The sequence below is a fragment of the Hoplias malabaricus genome, chromosome 7, assembly GCF_029633855.1.
Source record: "Hoplias malabaricus isolate fHopMal1 chromosome 7, fHopMal1.hap1, whole genome shotgun sequence".
NCBI lineage: Eukaryota > Metazoa > Chordata > Actinopteri > Characiformes > Erythrinidae > Hoplias > Hoplias malabaricus.
Genome location: NC_089806.1, coordinates 2,991,955 through 3,010,956, shown reverse-complemented (window position 1 = coordinate 3,010,956; position 19,002 = coordinate 2,991,955). Strand labels below are relative to the sequence as shown.

Here is a 19,002-nt window from a genome sequence, read left to right as displayed (position 1 = left end):
ATTCTCACAGAGACAAAACCTCAGAACAATTAATTCAGAACAATTAGTCCTACCTAAATGCTGCACACACTTAACACCATATGAATATATTCAATAATTAATTAATTATTTTGGGTTTCTGTCATTGTTAATGGTGTTCTACCATGCTGTATTGGAGTAATATGTAAAAATAAATGTTTAAAGAAAGTCAGCTCATCCAACAGATGTGTCAATAACTACATTAAACTAACTTAAATAACAATGTAACAATAAAAAACATTTTCAGTGTATTTTCAGAAACACACATTTACATAATGAGGTCAAAAGTATGAGGACACCCAACCACATCACAGTCCTAGCTAAGAGCTAGCATTAGCATCCTAAGTTGAGTGTCGAGCAGCTCCCACATTTTCCCCATTCTCCCCGATTCTCCATCTTCCTTTTCAGAGAGAAAACGTGTCCACCCTTTATGTGAGGCAGCTAACTGCATTATCGAAAGTGCAACAAAACTAAAAAACTGAAGTTACAAATAAGTTTCTGTGGTGATTCAAACAGTCAACAAAACATACAGACAATTTAAACTTCATCCACGTACAAATTTAAAAAATAGTAATTTTTTCTTGCCAACAATTGTAGATTTGTTTGTAAATTGTCCCTTTAGTGCCTGGAAAAAACTCACAAATCCACAGGGTTGTGACCTGAAAACAACATGAATACCAACGACAGAATTAAGTTTAAATCATGATACTACATAGACTGAAGTGACCGAGTTCCTGTGTTTAAATAAGCTTCATTGGTGGTATATATACAGCAGAATGAGTGTACTGTTTGTAATGTGGCATGGTATGGATGTGATGGTGAATTTGTTAGGATCTAACAATGCAGTGGTAAATGCAGCTGTAAATGCAGCAAGGCCAGTTATAAAAGCAGATAGGAAGTGGAATACACAAGTGGCTGTGCAGGTAGCCATGGACTTATTAGAGCTAAGGGATGTGATTGGCCAGAGCATGGAAGAGCAGGCACTGAGTAAAGGATTTTAAGGCTGTGTTTAGTAAGTCCACATCACCAGAAAGAAGGCAAATGATGAGTAGTTATTCATGAGCAGGAAGAGGAGGCAAGGTGTGCAACAGCAGCGTCACAAGCAAAATAAGGCCAACGGCTTCAATGGGGGAATCCCACAGAAGATCACTTGGCAACGTCTTTGGGCGATGGAGGCAAGCTGCTGGGAGCAACTTATGACATCCTTCCAACTCTACAAAATCTTGAACAGTGGGTAGGTGAAGACCCTAGCTGTAGATTATGTACAGGAGTTGGCATGCTGAAGCATATTCTTTCAGATAGTAAGGTTATTTTGTTACACGGTCAGTGTACATGGAGACATAATCAAGTGCTTAGGGTACTACTGTTTTTTTTTTAGACAGCAAATGCCAAGAGGTTTATGCATTAGTGAATGGTTGTAGTAATAAGGTGGTTAGACTTGTGCATGAAAGGGAGCATGCACTATGAGTAACCTTATGTGTTAGGTGTAGCCGGTTGCTGATTAGACCCTAAATGCTTACATTTGCTTTTCATCTTGGCATGTTTGGCTGGTTTTCCATACGTCTGCATTTAAAAGTAAACTCACGTGTATTGCATTTCAATTTGTTGTTTATTTTCAAGGTACTTCATGATTTAATACAATACAGTTTTGCAGTGATTACATTTTGAGGTGGATTGTATTTAATTCTAATTCAGCATTTATTTTAAATAGCAAATCCTTGTGTATTGTTTTTTAGTTAAGAGGTCAAGTGACATGGAAACAATGTAATAGTAGTTATGCTTTTCATTTTGGCATGTATTCTGCATCTTAGTGTGGAAAACAATGACGTGTGTATTTCATTTCACATTGTCCAACTGCAGTGTTTGCTTTTCAATTTGACACTAATTTCTCTCCATACGATACAAGCTGGAAAATATGGTTAGGGGGTTGAATTAAAATAAAGCCCCATCCACCCTTACAGGGTGCCAAATTCAATCCAAAATATTAATTGAGTTATGAAGGTAATCAAACACCTCAGAAAAAAAATCTGTAAGTGTATTAAGAATGCATGTAAGTATTAAATTTTATTAAGAGATTTTAACTGCAATAATTAATTCCCTACTGTATCTTGCCATGCATTACTGCTGCCTAAATCCTGTACAGCCACTGTACCTACTGGTTTTGCTGTATTTGATTTAAGCAAATAACTATTAAATATTCACCATCCATGTGGGTCTCTTAGGATGAAAAACAACAAAACTGACATGTATAACTGGGTCTTGAAATGATGTTGCCCAAACTAAAAACAAATCTGCTCAAAAAATATTAACACATAAATAAGGCAATGGTAAATCTTCAATGTGATCTTCTCTTATCAAGGCTTCTGCCAGGGACCAAGAGCAGGAAATCTGGGAGAGGAGAATAAAGGAACAGCAGCAGAGATCCAACCAGAAGCTACAAGAGGAGAATGAGACTAAAATGAGAAAATGATAAATTAAAATATATTGTGGAAAATAATCACTAGCTTAGTTACTTGTCCAGAAATCTCAACCAAAAAAAGTAATACTGTAGCAATTCTTAAAATTCACACACCAGGTTGTCACATATTCATTGAGAACTCCAGGAGGAGAACACACCAAACTCCTCCTGGAGTCACCTGGAGCAGGACTTGAACCCACAACCCCAGGACCCTGGAACTGTGTGATTGCGACACGTCCTGCTGCACCACCCTGCCAACTGGTTGTCTCATATATTCCTATTAATTTTGGTTTGGTTTTTGTAGAGATTCTCAAAATGATGATCATCTCATCATCAATTGAAACAAAGATATTTATTGGTCCCTTTTTGCAGGTGAATATTTAACCACAGGCGGCATGGTGGTGCAGCAGGTAGCCTGGAGGTTGTGGGTTCGATTCCCGCTCCGGGTGACTGTCTGTGAGGAGTTGGTGTGTTCTCCCCGTGTCTGTGTGGGTTTCCTCCGGGTGCGCTGGTTTCCTCCCACAGTCCAAAAACACACGTTGCAGGTGGATTGGCGACTCGTAGGTGTGAATGTGTGTGTGTCTGTGTTGCCCTGTGAAGGACTGGCGTCCCCTCCAGGGTGTATTCCCGCCTTGCGCCCGATGATTCCAGGTAGGCTCTGGACCCCCCGCGACCCTAAATTGGATAAGCGGTTACAGATAATGAATGAATGGATGGATATTTAACCACTACAATGGTTTCAATGAGCAAGATGACACTTAAAAACAAGGGGTAGTGGTAAATATAAGAAATGGGATTCATCCTAAATTGGGGCAGTGGATGATTTAATTAACTGCTAATAGGACTTGTTAAAGACTGTGATGAAGCAATGCTGAGTGACTCATTGCTGCATAAGATTAACCTGAGCCCAGAGAGGACAGTTTCATGGCTTTTCAGATTTATTCGTGGTCAACTGAAATGCTGGATCAGTATTTAGAGTAGGGGTTGACCTTTTTGTGGATGTAGTTTTACCTACACCCTCATTTTTAGAAGAGGTTAAACAGGGAAAATTATAGTCAAGCTATTAAACTTAACTTTAATATTCAAATGCTAATCTTCATACAAGCTTGGTTTAAGCAGATTATATATATGTCATTAAAAAAACACAGCTCATACAGAATAGTGCAATGTATCCACAGTGCCAAAATTAAAAGGCTCCAAAAAATTAATCATAACACAATATAATAAACTGATCCATTTACAATGTCAAAAAAGTCACAACCAAGAAACAGATATAGCTGTAGTCAGTTTATTCATTTACAGTGGCACATATCTCTTAAAACCATTACAAAATTAAAAAATAAAACAAAAACAGATCACATCTCAGTGCCATCAGCTAGTTGATTCATTTGTTGTAATAAAACATAAAGATCTCCAGAAGAAAACTGAAATACCTCAGAAATTACAGGAATCCTTTCAGCATCCGCAGCCTGAATGAAATGTCAGTATGGTGTGGTAGTGATTTAAAAAAACAGCAAATACAAGACAGCATCAAACAATATTATTATACTTTTACTAAATTAAACATGTACCTGACCATTTAGCATCTACTTGTGTAATTGTTTTACTGTAATAATACTGTTACTTGAGTACAGTTATTTGCAACTCTGCCGATTGCTGTACGAGAAAATAATACTATTTTAAGGCCTACTGCAATGTACACAGGCATTTTCATCTAACCATCTGCAATCAGCAGATTCCTCTGCATTAATCATTTTTATCCTCACCCATCTGATACATGTTCAACAGTCAGACTGATATGCTCAAACCAGATTTATTTTAAATAATTGGATTTGTCCACAATCATCAGATTTCTCTTCAATAGTCTGCAATTAGCAAATCCATTTTTTAAAAACAAGATTCATCCTCAGATACATACACAATCATCCATTACTCCAAAATCTTTATTATACATCCTCATCAGGTTTGTCTACAATAAACAGATTAGGTCTTCAATCATCACATTTATCAGTAATTGTCAGATACACATGCAATCTTCCACACAGAGCAATACTAATGAATATCAGCAAGTCTCCTCCTCTTTCTTAATGCAATTATGCACCTTTAACTCCTCATGTCTGAAGGTAATCCCACGTTCTGTGCAGTGATCCTGCTTCTGTTTTTGATGAAGACGCTGATGCTTTTTCACCTTACTCTGTTCAGTAAAACTTTTCCCACATTCAGAGCACTGATAAGGCTTCTCTCCAGTGTGAATGCGTTGGTGTTTTTTGAGATGATGTAGATGAGTAAAACTTTTCCCACACACAATGCACTGAAAAGGTTTCTCTCCTGTGTGAATGCGATGGTGTGTTTGAAGATGGTGTAGACTATTAAAACTCTTCCCACATTCTGAGCACTGATACGGTTTCTCTCCAGTGTGAATGCGCTGGTGTTTTTTAAGAGTATTCATTTCCGTAAAACCTTTCCCACACTCTGAGCACTGATATGGTCTCTCGCCTGTGTGAATGCGCTGGTGTCTTTTTAGATTACTCATTTGAGTACAACTCTTCCCACACTCTGAGCACTGATATGGTTTCTCTCCTGTGTGAGTACGCAGATGATTTTTTAGAGTGCTCGGTTTAATAAAACTTTTCTCACACACTGAGCACTGATATGGTTTCTCTCCCGTGTGAATGCGCTGGTGTATTTTGAAAGAAATCAGTTGAATAAATCTCTTCCCACACTCTGAACAGAAATATGGTTTCTCTCCTGTGTGAATGCGATGGTGTCTTTTGAGATGATTCATACGACTAAAGCTTTTGCCACATTCTGAGCAGTAGTATGGTTTCTCTCCTGTGTGAGTCCGCTGGTGCATATGGAGATTAATCCTTTTCATAAAAATCATACCACATTCTGAACAACAATACGGGTTTTCTCCTGTGTGAACACGCTGGTGTTCTTTCAGAGGAGTGTAATGGGAAAAACTCTTGCCACACTCTGGACAGGAATATGGTTTCTCTCCTGTGTGAACGCGCTGGTGTCTTTGGAGTTGACTGGGTTTAGGAAAACTCTTTCCACACTCTGAGCACTGATTTGGTTTCTCTCCTGTGTGAATGAGCTGATGATCTTTAAGAGAACTGTGATGGGAAAATCTCTTCCCACACTCTGAACAGGAATATGGTTTTTCTCCTGTGTGAACGCGTTGGTGTACTTGGAGTTGACTCTGATAATTAAAACTCCTTCCACATACTGTGCAGTTGTATGATTTCCGTTTGTCTGTAGTTTCCTGTGAATGTTCAGCAGTTATGTTTGTGCAGAGGACAGTAGATGATATTTCTGGAGAACTAACGCTTTCACATGCCATATCCTCACAATTATTCTCTCCAGATTTCAACATTTTGATTGATTTTTTTATGAGAATATTCCCTGATGATTTTGTGGAATGTCTTGGACACTAAAAGCAGGAATCTGGGACCTTTTTCATTTCTGGAAGAGGAAAGAAAAAATAAATAAATAAATAAACATAAGTTGCAAAAGTATTAAACCTGACTACAGTTAGGACTTGTTTCATTTGTTCAAAAAAGCCATAGAGGGTTGTAGTGTAAATGCTGGTCTGGGACTGAATTATCTAAATGAGAGGAAATTATCTACTATCTATTATTCAGTGGAGTAGAGATGAAAGGAGATTATTCTACTATCAATTCAGCCACAAAAGACACAAGTTTTAAATTTAATCAGAAAAAGTTGGCATGATAAAAGGTGAAAAAACCCTGAGCTAGGGATATTTAGCAAAGGAATAACATGACAAAGAAAAGAGGAAAAGAAGATTGAGGGACATGAAGGAGTCTCTTGTGAAGGGCAAACACTGTGGAGATGGCCAAAATCTCCAGTGTGGGGGGATATCATGCACAAGTTGCCAATCTGGCTATGGACCACAAACAATAGTTAAAACAAAAAAAGTTATTTCATGTTTTATTAATGTTTAAAATGTCAGATACATCACATTTTATATAAGGTTAATTCATTTTGTAGCTAATCCACTAAATATAAGGGGGCCTAGGCGTTACTGTAATCATCAATCAATTTGATCCTGGGAGTCAGAATAAATATTTTCCTCTAGTCTTAGGTAATTCTTAATTACAGTGCCTGCAAAGCACAATACTCTATTGCTATCCCTTTCCTTCTTCCACTACCTCTTGTTATCTTTCTTCAGTCAAACTTTGTTACATGGGCTTTGTAAATGGCACAGCAGTAATGATTATATATATATATATATATATATATATATATATATACACACACACACACATGCCTGAGGTTTGTATCTACATTAATTGACGTTTTGCCCAGTCACAAAAGTTTGGAATTGGGGATGTATATTGAAGTGTTTTTATCTCCACCATACATTGTGAACAACTGAGCATTTTTCCACCTTAAACAGTGCTCCTTATATGGTTTACACTCAAATGTCTTTCCCACCAGAATCTAGGACATATTAAAATAAACATACCTTTCAAAAAACGGACCTCAATTTTGTCTTTGTAGCAAATTCTTTAATAGAAATGTATAAAGTATATGATGACCTGTTAAACTAAATAAACTATAATGATTAATATATATCTTGCATGATGATTTTTAAAACTTTACAAAAGCACATAATGACAAAAAATTAAAAATAAAAATAAGCAGCCAGTAGCAGAAATGCAGTAGTATTCTGGCAAAATTATCAATTTTGCATTAAATCTAATCAATCAGAACAGAACACCAGTAATCAGTCAACACTCAGCAGCACTAAGGTTAACCAACTAGTTCTCAATACAAATTAGAGGGAGGGAGAGAAGAAAGAAAAATACATTTATGTTTATGTCCCCCTGAATACATACAAAGACCCTCAGTGTTGGTGGGGGACCACCTTTTTACCTCATAAAACATGTGTATTTTCAGAAACTGAGATTTATACAACGAGGTGAAAAGTATGAGGACCCCCGACCACCCCACAGTCCCAGCTAAGAGCTAGCATTAGCCTCCTGAGCTGAGTGTGGAGCAGCTCCCACATTTCCCCCATTCTCCATCTTCCTTTTCAGAGAGAGAACATGTGTCCCCCGTTTCTGTGAGAGTGAGTTCAAACCCAGTGTAAACAGTGTGGAAAAGTCTTACACAGATCTTTACCTTCAGTAAAACACCTCCTGATTTAGCTTCAGCTCACAGCTCTCCTTCTGCTCCTCCCTCACATACACTCCCCTCCCACTGCACCGCCCCCTGCGTTCTCATTGGCTACAGCTCCACACAGCTGCGCTCTGATTGGCCCGCAGCACCACAACAACATATATAACACCCCAAGAAACAAGAAACACGACCGAGCCACTTAATGTTAAAAAGTCGTCTTATCCACTCACTGGCTTTGTGCAAAATCGTTTGATATTGCTCATCTGCCAAAGAAATAACACAGAAGAATCGAGGAGAGAAAAGAAGCAGTAGTTGGGGACATTGGTGTTTATACAGATGAACAGAGCCTGTCACAACATTTGCTTTCATCAAACCCTTAATTCTCATGAGCCAGTTGCACTTGCTGAACAGATCCAGCACAAAAATTCCATCTGTCAGGTCCATTTAAATGTGTTGTCTATTATTGGTGATTGCAAAGATTGAGTAAACACTGTATTCTGATGACAGTTATGTCATTGTTTTTATTTGTTCATTTTCCTTTAGTAAAATAACATAAACAACAAATTGATTCCTGAGTAGCCTGCTGCAGTCTCTACTGCATTCATAAAAATGTTTGTCTACAAGGCTAATTTAATATAATGCTATAGATATGTGAACACTCTTGCCAGAGATGTTACTTTAAAATACTTAAGACTTCATTGGTAACATACTCTGATTCATTCTCCACTGGAAGTCACTGCAGTGTGGTTTTTAAGCAGCTTCTATGTACTCCTCTGATATTTGGACAGGCATCAAGATGGCATACAAAAATGGTTTTGAGGTCACAATGGAGAGGAGGAGGGTAAAAAAAACAATGATGTTTAGGATTTCTGGATGCACCCTCTGTGTAGAAAGCCCTATAATTATATATAAAAAAAGGAAAGCAATATCTGGATCAAACTATTGTGTTGAAATAAAAGTCTCTTCAAATATTAAACCAATGGTCATCTAATTCAATCTTTCTCAGCTAGGTGTGTCATGAGAAGGGAAAAATAGATGCGCAGGGCATGGTGCCTCCAGGACCAGGGTTGAAAAATACTCATTTAAAGGCACTTGTCTATGGCATGGTACGCAAACTCAGCACAACTCAGCTCAGTTTGGTAGATTTTTTCATTTCATAGAGCATATTGGGTTCCAGGTACCACCACCCTTATGAAAAAGCAAAATAGCTTAAGTGTTATACATTTCTGATAATACATTTAAAAAGGTATTTTTTTATCTTAAAATTTAAAATTTTCATACACAAATCTCTTAAACAAACAAGGTTCTTTATGGAACCAAATATGGTTATTCTATGGCATCGCTCAACAAACCCTTTATAGCACTTTTATTTTTAACAATGCACAGTCCAAAAACTTGTTGACAGGTAGAATGGCTGTGTCTAACTCTCCACAGGTGTGAGTGTATGAGCCTACCAGGTGAGTGTGTGAGGAACTGGATGAGTGTGTAAAACTGCAGTTTTATGTGTGTGTGAGAGAGTGCCCGGGTTAGTAGTTAATACCTGGAAATGGACTGGCACCCTGCCAAAGTTTGTCCTGGTCTTGTGTTTTATAACTCCCAATAGGCACAAGTAGGCTTTGGACCCATTGCAACCCTGAATAGGGCAAAGCAGTTTAAATAAATTAAATTGTGAAAACATTGCTCTTATAAATAAAAATCTGTTTATAAAAATAGGTGAAATTGATGTTTGAAACTGTAATTTTTCTTTATACTTACCATTGTTCACGTTTTTCAAATTTGCAAACATAGTGGGACTGTGAATCCATTGGCTGTAGTACTAAATGATTTACAGCCAACTCTGGCTGCTGATTGGTTTAATAAAAATAACTGACATCATAAATCCAACACGCAATTCCTTCCCTCAAAAATGACTGACACGTTTTCGGTTTAGGAGCCGTGGAGTATCTGCCCTTCCCTCTGGCTGAGAGACCGCAGTTGAGCCTCTGTCTGTCTCAAACAAATCACCCATCAAACTAATCTCTTGTTGGTTAAAAATATGGAATAACTCTTTCCGTGTTTAAATACAGGGCGTTTCAGTATTTTACGGGGACCACTAGCAAACCTAATCACAGAATGTGGAGCAGAATATTTGGACATGAACAAGCAAATCACTGAAGGTGTTGATAACCGGCGGTACTTTCTTTAAAGAAAGAAACAGTTACTAAAACACAGTCCTTCCAGTACTCAGTTGAATAAAACTCTTTCCACAAACCGAACAGAAATATGGTCTTTCTCCTGTGTGAATTCGACTGTGTACCTGGAGATTTTGCAGATGATTAAAACTCTTCCCACTCTCTGAGCACTGATGAGGTTTGTCTCCTGTGTGAATGCGTTGGTGAATATGGAGATTCCTCAATCTCATAAATTTCTTATCACAATCTGAACAAGAGTACGGTTTCTCTCCTGTGTGAATACGAACATGTGCTTCAAGATATTTGATTTGAATAAATCTCTTGCCACACTCTACACAAGAATACAGTTTATCTTCTGTGTGAATACGAAGGTGTGCTCTGAGATATTTCATTTGAATAAATTTCTTCCCACATTCTGAACAGAAATACGGTTTCTCTCCAGTGTGAATGCGCTGGTGTATTTCGAGATGACTTGGTTTATTATAATTCTTCCCAAATTCTGAGCACTGATATGGCTTTTTTCCCGTGTGAATGCGCTTGTGATCTTTCAGAGAACTGAGAAGAGAAAATCTATTCCCACACTCTAGACAGGAATAAGGTTTCTCTCCTGTGTGAATGCGCTGGTGTGTTTGGAGATGACCTAATTGATTAAACCCCTTCCCACACTCTGAGCACCAATATGGTTTCTCTCCTGTGTGAGTGCGATAGTGCTTCTTCAGGCAACTCTGTTGTTTAAACCTCTTCCCACACTCTGAACAAGAATATGGTTTCTCTCCTGTGTGAACACGCCTGTGTTCTTTTAGAGAACTATAATAGGCAAAGCTCTTGGGACACTCTGAACAGGAATACTCTTTCTCTCCTGTGTGAATGTGTAGGTGGTCTTTAGGGAAGTGTAATAAGAATATGCCTTTCCACACTCTGAACATGAATATGGTTTCTCTCCAGTGTGAATTCGCTGGTGTCTTTTTAGATGACACTGATGGTTAAAACACTTTCCACAGTCTGAACAGTCATATGTTGTCCGTTTGTCTGTAGCATCCTGTGTTTCTCCAACAGATGTGTTTGTGTGGAGAACAGTCAATGTTTCTGGAGAACTGGAGCTTCCACACACTATATCCTCACATTTAATCTCCCGATTCCATCACTGTTATATAATTCCTCTTGGTGATATTTCTTGGTGTGTTTGTCAAAGTTAGGTAGGAATGTCTTGGACATTAGGAATGGGGGTCTTGCAAAGGAATGTTTTTTTTTTCTGGAAGAGAAAATTAAAAAGGAAAATTAAGAAAGAAACTACAAATTCAACAACATTTGCTACGTGATAAAGGTAGTAGACTAGGATGCAATTATGACTTTGAGATTACTTGGTTTAAGGTGGTCAACAAAGCCAGAAGGGGAGGAGTTTGCAGTGTAAATCCAGGTATGCGACAAAAATTACTTGCTTCAGAGCAGATGTTGTACTTCTTCCCCAGACCATTCTTATCAGTTCCAGGAATCAAAGGGTCCTCTCTTTGGGTCTAATGCAGGTTGGGAATGTTTCTAACATTATCATATTTAACTGATCGGACAAGTCAAGCTCTGATTATTAAACAATTGTCAAGATAAACGATGAAGGAACTCTTAAGTTTGAAATAGTTAGCAGGATAAAAAGAGACAAGAGGAGAAGATGAAAGAAGAGTGAAGGACACTGAGGAGTACAGGAGAGTCAGAGACCAAGTATGGATCTGTGGACCACTCTCTCTTATGGTCATCATGAAGAGGAGGACCAGACAATGCCAACCATAGACATGTCAGCAGCATGTCTTGTACTGAGCAAGAAAAGACAAAATTCCACTCACAAACTCCAGCAATTAGTCTCCTCAGTTCCCAAATGTCCACAGTGTCAGTAAAACAAGAGGTGATGCAAACAGTTGGAAACTCACCTCTGTCTGAACTTTCCTAGAAATTATATTCGTATAATTATAATTTTATATTGAAGTAATGGAAAAGAAAATACAGTAAATTATCTGCATATTTTACAGTTATTACATGTACAATTATTATACACACACACACAAACAAACATTCACTCACACACTCTCACCTATGGATACATTTGAGTCTCCAATCCACCTACCAACGTGTGTTTTCACCCGGAGGAAACCCACACGGACACGGGGAGAACACAACTCTTCACAAACAGTCACCCAGAGTGGGATTTGAACCCACAACCTCGGGAAACTGGAGCTATGTGACTGTGACGCTACTTTTCATTTTGGAAAATTTTTGCAACTTTAAACATAATTTAATGTACATTGCAGTGGTGGGTCCAGAATCTACCCAGAATCATTGGGCTCAAGGCAGGAACACATCCTGGAGTGGCCTATGGTTTCACTGAATTTATTACATTTAAAATATATCTACATTTTGTATTTCCCTATTTCAACTTAAATTGAACAAAATAAATTTAAATAACATGTTCAGTTGTCCACTTCAGCTAGTTAGAGAAAGATGGGGAGGCAGAGGGTGGGGTTTTTCTTTTGCCCATCCAAATTCCCCAAATGCCCACCCAGTGATGACATCCTAGTAAAGCCTCTGTGAGTCCAGACAGATTCCTCAGGGTGAGATCATCTCAGACCTCATTTTTAAAAGAAGTACTTGAGGTGGAGGAAGGTGGAGGTCCATCAAATGGTGGAACACCACACAGGAACTACAACAGCTGTGAATGGACTGAGAACAATGAAGCTCTCTCTGAGACATTTCAGAAGTTTACACTGGAACTGCAGGGGTCCATAGCAGACCTCTCAGCATACACCTCTCAGCATTGGGCTGTGGAGCAGTGGAACTGTGTTCTTTACAATGAGTCTGAGCAGTGTTGGTGGAGGACCACCTTTTTACCTTATAAACCCAGTGTATTTTCAGAAACAGAGATTTACACAAAGAGGTCAAAAGTATGAGGACATCCAACCACCCCACAGTCTCAGCTAAGAGCTAGCATTAGCCTCCTGAGCTGAGTGTGAAGCAGCTCCTACATTTCCCCCATTCTCCATCTTCCTTTTCAGAGAGAGAACATGTGTCCCCCGTTTCTGTGAGAGTGAGTTCAAACCCAGTGTAAACAGTGTGGAAAAGTCTTACACAGATCTTTACCTTCAGTAAAACACCTCCTGATTTATCTCCAGCTCACAGCTCTCCTTCTGCTCCTCTATAAACAACTAACACTGACCCACTCACTGTGCCAAAATAGAAGTCCCATTACTAAGAAACAGTACCATGATCTGGATCAAATTTGGCCACATCAGAAACCGTATACTAACTCAGTAGGTACTAGATTTTAACCAGTACGTAATGCTCAGCCGTTGGCTGCCAGTGTGAGTGAGTGACAAATGTGTCCCGTCACCATGACAACACTACCCATGCTGGGTCACACTCAGGTATAACTCAGGTTTATATTAAAATATTAACAATATTTATGTAGTCTGCTATTTAATATTTTTTAATCTATGCTACTTAAAATCAGCTACTACTAGTCTAAGATAAATGTAATAACTACAAATTGCCTTTCTATTAATAAAAGTATTCTAAATAAAATAAACCCAATATTGTAATTCAAACTGCATAATCAAACTTGCCTGATCAGTCTTTTTTTTTTTTAAATGACATCAAACATCGAATGAAAGTACAACTGACATGCTTCAGTTTTATCATAAACCTCAATAAAGGCATTACTTTGCAAAACTGTATCTACAAACAAAACAGAGTGGGACTAAGACCACTAAGGAAAGAAAGCAGAAAATAGAAAATGAGTGTGAAATAGACACAATAATATTCATTCTGTACTATAGGGTCCTTCAGCAGAAAATGAGCAAAAGTGTATGGAAGGTAAGGTTGGGATTTAGGTAGTTCACAATCTACTTCAGTGCCTAGTTTTTGTTGGTCTTACTTTTAAATGTATATTTATGGCATTAAGCAGATGCCCTTGGCCAGAGTGACTAACAAAAATGTATTGTGTTCAATCAGAATTTGTATTGTAGCTAGTACAAATTGGTTAATATCTAAAATACCCTGGAGCTCAAACACTGCCAAAAAAGAAACCAGTGCTGACACCTAGAAAGAAAAACAGAATTGACACAGCATATGTGCAATACCAAATACCTAATCAGTGTTTATATGTGTTCGCATTTTTTTGGATGTCTGTAGTTGGGAAATTCTCATCACAGAGCAGTAGGTGGGAGAGATCATTCATTCATTCATTGTCTGTAATCTGTTTTCTGGTTCAGGGCCTTAGAATCACTGGGCAGAAGGCAGGAACAAACCCTGGAGGGGGCACCAGTCCTTCAGAGGGCGACACCCTCGGGACGACACCTGACACTTTTGAGTCACCAATTCATCTACCAACATGTGTTTTGGACCATGGGAGGAAACCAGATCACCCAGAGGAAACCCATGCAGACACAGGGAGAACACACCACACTCCTCACAGACAGTCACCTGGAGGAAACCCACGCAGACACGGGGAGAACACACCACACTCCTCACAGACAGTCACCCGGAGGAAACCCACGTAGACACAGGGAGAACACACCACACTCCTCAAAGACAGTCACCCGGAGGAAACCCACGCAGACACGGGGAGAACACACCACACTCCTCAAAGACAGTCACCCGGAGGAAACCCACGTAGACACAGGGAGAACACACCACACTCCTCACAGACGGTCACCCGGAGGAAACCCACGCAGACACGGGGAGAACACACCACACTCCTCACAGACAGTCACCTGGAGGAAACCCACGCAGACACAGGGAGAACACACCACACTCCTCACAGACAGTCACCCAGTGTAGGGCTCAAACCCACACCCACACCACCCTGGAGCTGTGTGACTGCAACACTACCTGCTGTGCCACCGTTCTGCCAGATTAGGGAGATATTGCTGCATACTTAACTTGAACATGATCAAATCATAAGTTAATAACTGTGATGTTCGGTTTGGAGGAAAGACAGTGAAATCAGTGTGAGCCTGGATTTCCTCATTTTTTCCTGTTTTAAAGCAATGTTAATAATGCAAGAAATTTCCCGGATGTGTACTCTGAATTTTTTTCACTCGTATTTTGGCATCTGAATTTCGTCTACCGAATTTGAGCAACTTCAACATATATTGTTAGATTTTTTTTAAGCTTGAATTTTTTTTTATCTGTATTACTTTATTCATTAACCTTGAATAATAACAGTGAAAACGTGTTCTTAAAATTCATGAGTTCAATTCAAGAGCAGTTATATTCAGATGCATAATTTTGAAGCAAAATATTCAGAGGTGTAAATCTGAAGACTTAAATTCAAAAGCAACAAAATTCAGATGCATAATTTCAGTGCAAAAAAATTCAGTGCTATAAATTCAAAGATAATAATATTTCAAATGATGAGACAGATTTGCTTCCATACCCTTGAGTTTTTTTCTGAGTTTCCTTTCTCTATATTTTTTGTTCTCCACCAGACCTTTCCCTTTGAACTTACCTGTCAGGGTTTCTCTGGCTTCCCTCCTTGGGATTTATTTTTTTCTCCTCCTATTATTTGCCAGTGACTGTTGGGTATCCGTTAAAGTTTTGTGTCTCCTTTTCCCACCCTTTTGTTTTGGGAAGCTCTATCTTAACTTTGCTTTCATTTTGCTCAGTGATTTTTGGGCTGTTCAGTTTTCCTCTGATATCTTAAGTTTTCCTTTCTTTTTGTATCACTTTTCCTGGTACTCATCTACTTTCAGATGGGTTTCAGATGGGTTGTTTTTCACTGTCTTGTGTCTCAGTATTTGAGCCCTCTTCCCCAGACTGTTGGTAGCTCACACTCTTTACACTAGCCTCCCAAACCAAGCGTTTTGGGGTTCAAAATCCACCCCTGGGTGAGCTGCCACATTACAACTCCACCTCCCATAAAGGGCAGATCTCATGTTGATTAACTACCTGCAATGCATGCTTCATATTCCCAGTGTGTTTGATTTTTTTTCCCACTCCATTATTTGAGCTAGGACAGAATGTTTAATGAAGATCATTGAAGTTGTGGATGTCCTTTTCTCAAATGAAGAGACTGTCACTGAACCTCAACACAAAGCAAGAAACATATTGCATTTATTCAAATATATACTTATTTGATTACTGTTTAAAATTTATAGTACTGTTCTTGGAGACTCTACTAATATCTGAAAAAGGAAATTCTACATGTAATTCACATGTACACGTCATCAGATACATCAACAATTAATGTTCCCCAGCTAGCAGCACAGCATCATCAGTAAGTCTCCACCTCTGTATTAATACATTCATGCTTCTGTTCTGTCTGAAAGCACTGATGTTTATGGAGATTTTTCTGTTCAGTAAAGCCCTTCCCACATTCTGAGCACTGGAATGGTTTCTCTCCACTATGTGTGCACTGGTGTTTTTTTAGATTACTTAGTACAGTGCATCTCTTCCCACATTTGGAGCACTGATAGGGTTTCTCTCCAGTGTGAATTCGCTGGTGTACTGTAACAGTAGTCAATTCATTAAAGCTTTTCCCACATTCTGAACAGAAATACAGTTTGTCTCCTGCATGAATTCGCTTGTGTGTTTGCAGAGAACTCTTTCTAGTAAAACTCTTCCCACACTCTGAGCACTGATACGGTTCTTCTCCTGTGTGAATGCGCTGGTGTATTTGAAGATTCCTTAGTCTCATAAAAGTCACATCACACTCTGAACAGGAATACGGTCTCTCGCCTGTGTGAATGCGCCGGTGTGTTAGGAGATGACTCTGATGATTAAAGCTTTTCCCACACTCTGAACAGGAATATGGCTTCTCTCCTGTGTGAGTGCGCTGGTGTATTTGCAGATGACCTAGTTGAATAAAACATTTCCCACACCCTGAGCACTGATGCGGTTTCACTCCAGTGTGAGTTCGCTGGTGCATCTGGAGATGACCTAGCTGATTAAAACTCTTCCCACAGTCTGAGCACTGATATGGTTTCTCTCCTGTGTGAATGCGCTGATGTATTTTGAAAGAATTCAGTTTATTAAAGCTCTTCCCGCACTCTGAACAAAAATATGGTTTCTCTCCTGTGTGAATTCGCTTGTGTGTTTCCAGAGAACTCTTTCTAGTAAAACTCTTCTCACACTCGCAGCACTGATACGGTTTCTCTCCAGAGTGAATGTGTTGGTGACTATAAAGTTGACACTGTTGATTAAAACACAGTCCACACTCTGAGCAGTCATGTGTGTTCTGTTTCTCTGTAGTTTTCTTTAAATATTCAGCATGTGTGTTTGTGTGGCAAGCTGTCACTGAGGTTTTTGGAGAACTGGAGACTCCACATGCCGTATCTTCACATTTAATCTCTCCTGATTTCAACATTGTAATTTATTCTTCTTGGTGATATTTACTGAAGTATTTTTTGTTTTTAAACAAAAGTAGGAATGTCGTAGGAATTACACTAGGACAGGAGACTGACAAAGGGAAGTTTCCTTTTCCTGGAAAAGAAGAAAAATATTAAAATCAAATGCAAAATTATAATGTGTCATATCTACTACACCAGGTCATGAACATGACGTTTGACAGTAGGTCAGTCACAATGTAATTCTTATGGTACAAATCTGATGGACAGTTTTTAACATGGACCATTCAGTGTCACAGTGGGTCTGGAGCCTACCAGGAGTCACTGGACGCAAGGTGGGAACACACCCTGGATGGGGTGACAGTCTTTTTACAGGGCAACACACACACACACACCCCTATGGACACTTTGAGTCACCAATCCACCTACCAACATGTGTTTTTGGACTGTGGGAATAAAACCGGGGCACCCGGAGGAAACCCACATGGACAGAGGAAGAACAAACCAAACTCTTTACTTATAGTCAGGCAGAGTGGGGCTGGAACCCACAAACCCAGGACCCTGGAGCTGTGTGAGAGCGTGACTAACTGCTGCGCAAACACTGCTTTATTTTTGACTAAAAAACTCTCCTATTATTCTCATGAACAATGAGATTAATGACCAGGGCAGGATGAAGTCTTGTACTGAGTGAGAACGGGCAAATATATGATTTGATTGGTCCTGTCATTTCTTAAACAATTAAATTAAACAGGAAGGTGATTTAACAGAGAGAAAATCACGTCTGTCCAAGCTTTACTGGAAGCTGTTCATGTATATTAATAACTTTAAAAAAGGCCTTCTAACCTTACTGTAAAACATCAACATTGTATTTCACAGCTCAAAAAACAATGGAGGAAACACCTCCCAAATATATGTTCCAAAATCTTTTTCAGTAAAATATTATGTTTGGTCACTATCATAAAATGTTTAGGCAACTCTTAGACAAAGTATTCTTTGGTGCAATGAAACAATACCACTGAATATATTTAAATTAGACACTCATTTTATAAATATACATAGAGAAATGCACTTGTATTTTACAAGAAAATGATTAACTAATGCAATATAATAGCACTAATTTATTACATGTTAATATAATTTAGTTCAACAAAATAAATAAAATGGCTAAAACAAAAACATATATCTGTCAATTTCAGAGAGAGACCCAAACTGAAATGAGTCCAGTGTATTTTCAGAAACAGAAATTTCCACAACGAAGTCAAAAGTAAGAGCAAACCCAACCACCTCACAGTCCCAGCTAAGAGCTAGCATTAGCCTCCTAAGCTGAGTGTGGAGCAGCTCCCACATTTCCCCCATTCTCCATCTTCCTTTTCAGAGAGAGAACATGTGTCCCCCGTTTCTGTGAGAGTGAGTTCAAACCCAGTGTAAACTGTGTGGAAAAGTCTTACACAGATCTTTACCTTCAGTAAAACACCTCCTGATTTATCTCCAGCTCACAGCTCTCCTTCTGCTCCTCACTCACACAGTCCCTGCCCACAGCACTGCTGCCTGCACTCACATTGGCTGCAGATCCACAAACCAGCACTCTGATTGGCCCACAGTACCACAACATACAATAAAAGTCCACGGCTCTGCAAAGCACTGACTGGCCAGAGAGACCTGTCACAAAATGCAGAGATCAGCACAAATTCGTCCCTTGTAAAATTTCTAAAGTTACAGCAGCTTTCCTATTTGCTTTTATCTGTCTTACAATACCATGTCACTCCACCTTTGTTTTGGATGCTATGCTAACTGAGAACACACACAAAAATATATAAACTTATGCATGACTGGGCACAATGTGAAATGGTAGATTTATCTCCAGCTCACAGCTCTCCTTCTG

The 19,002-nt window shown here is 38.9% G+C and overlaps 1 pseudogene; it reads right to left on the bottom strand.

Moving 5' to 3' along the window:
* Positions 1-9,062: 9,062 nt before the first annotated feature.
* On the bottom strand, positions 9,063-18,653 carry LOC136701659 (zinc finger protein 850-like; annotated as a pseudogene).
* Positions 18,654-19,002: the final 349 nt, after the last annotated feature.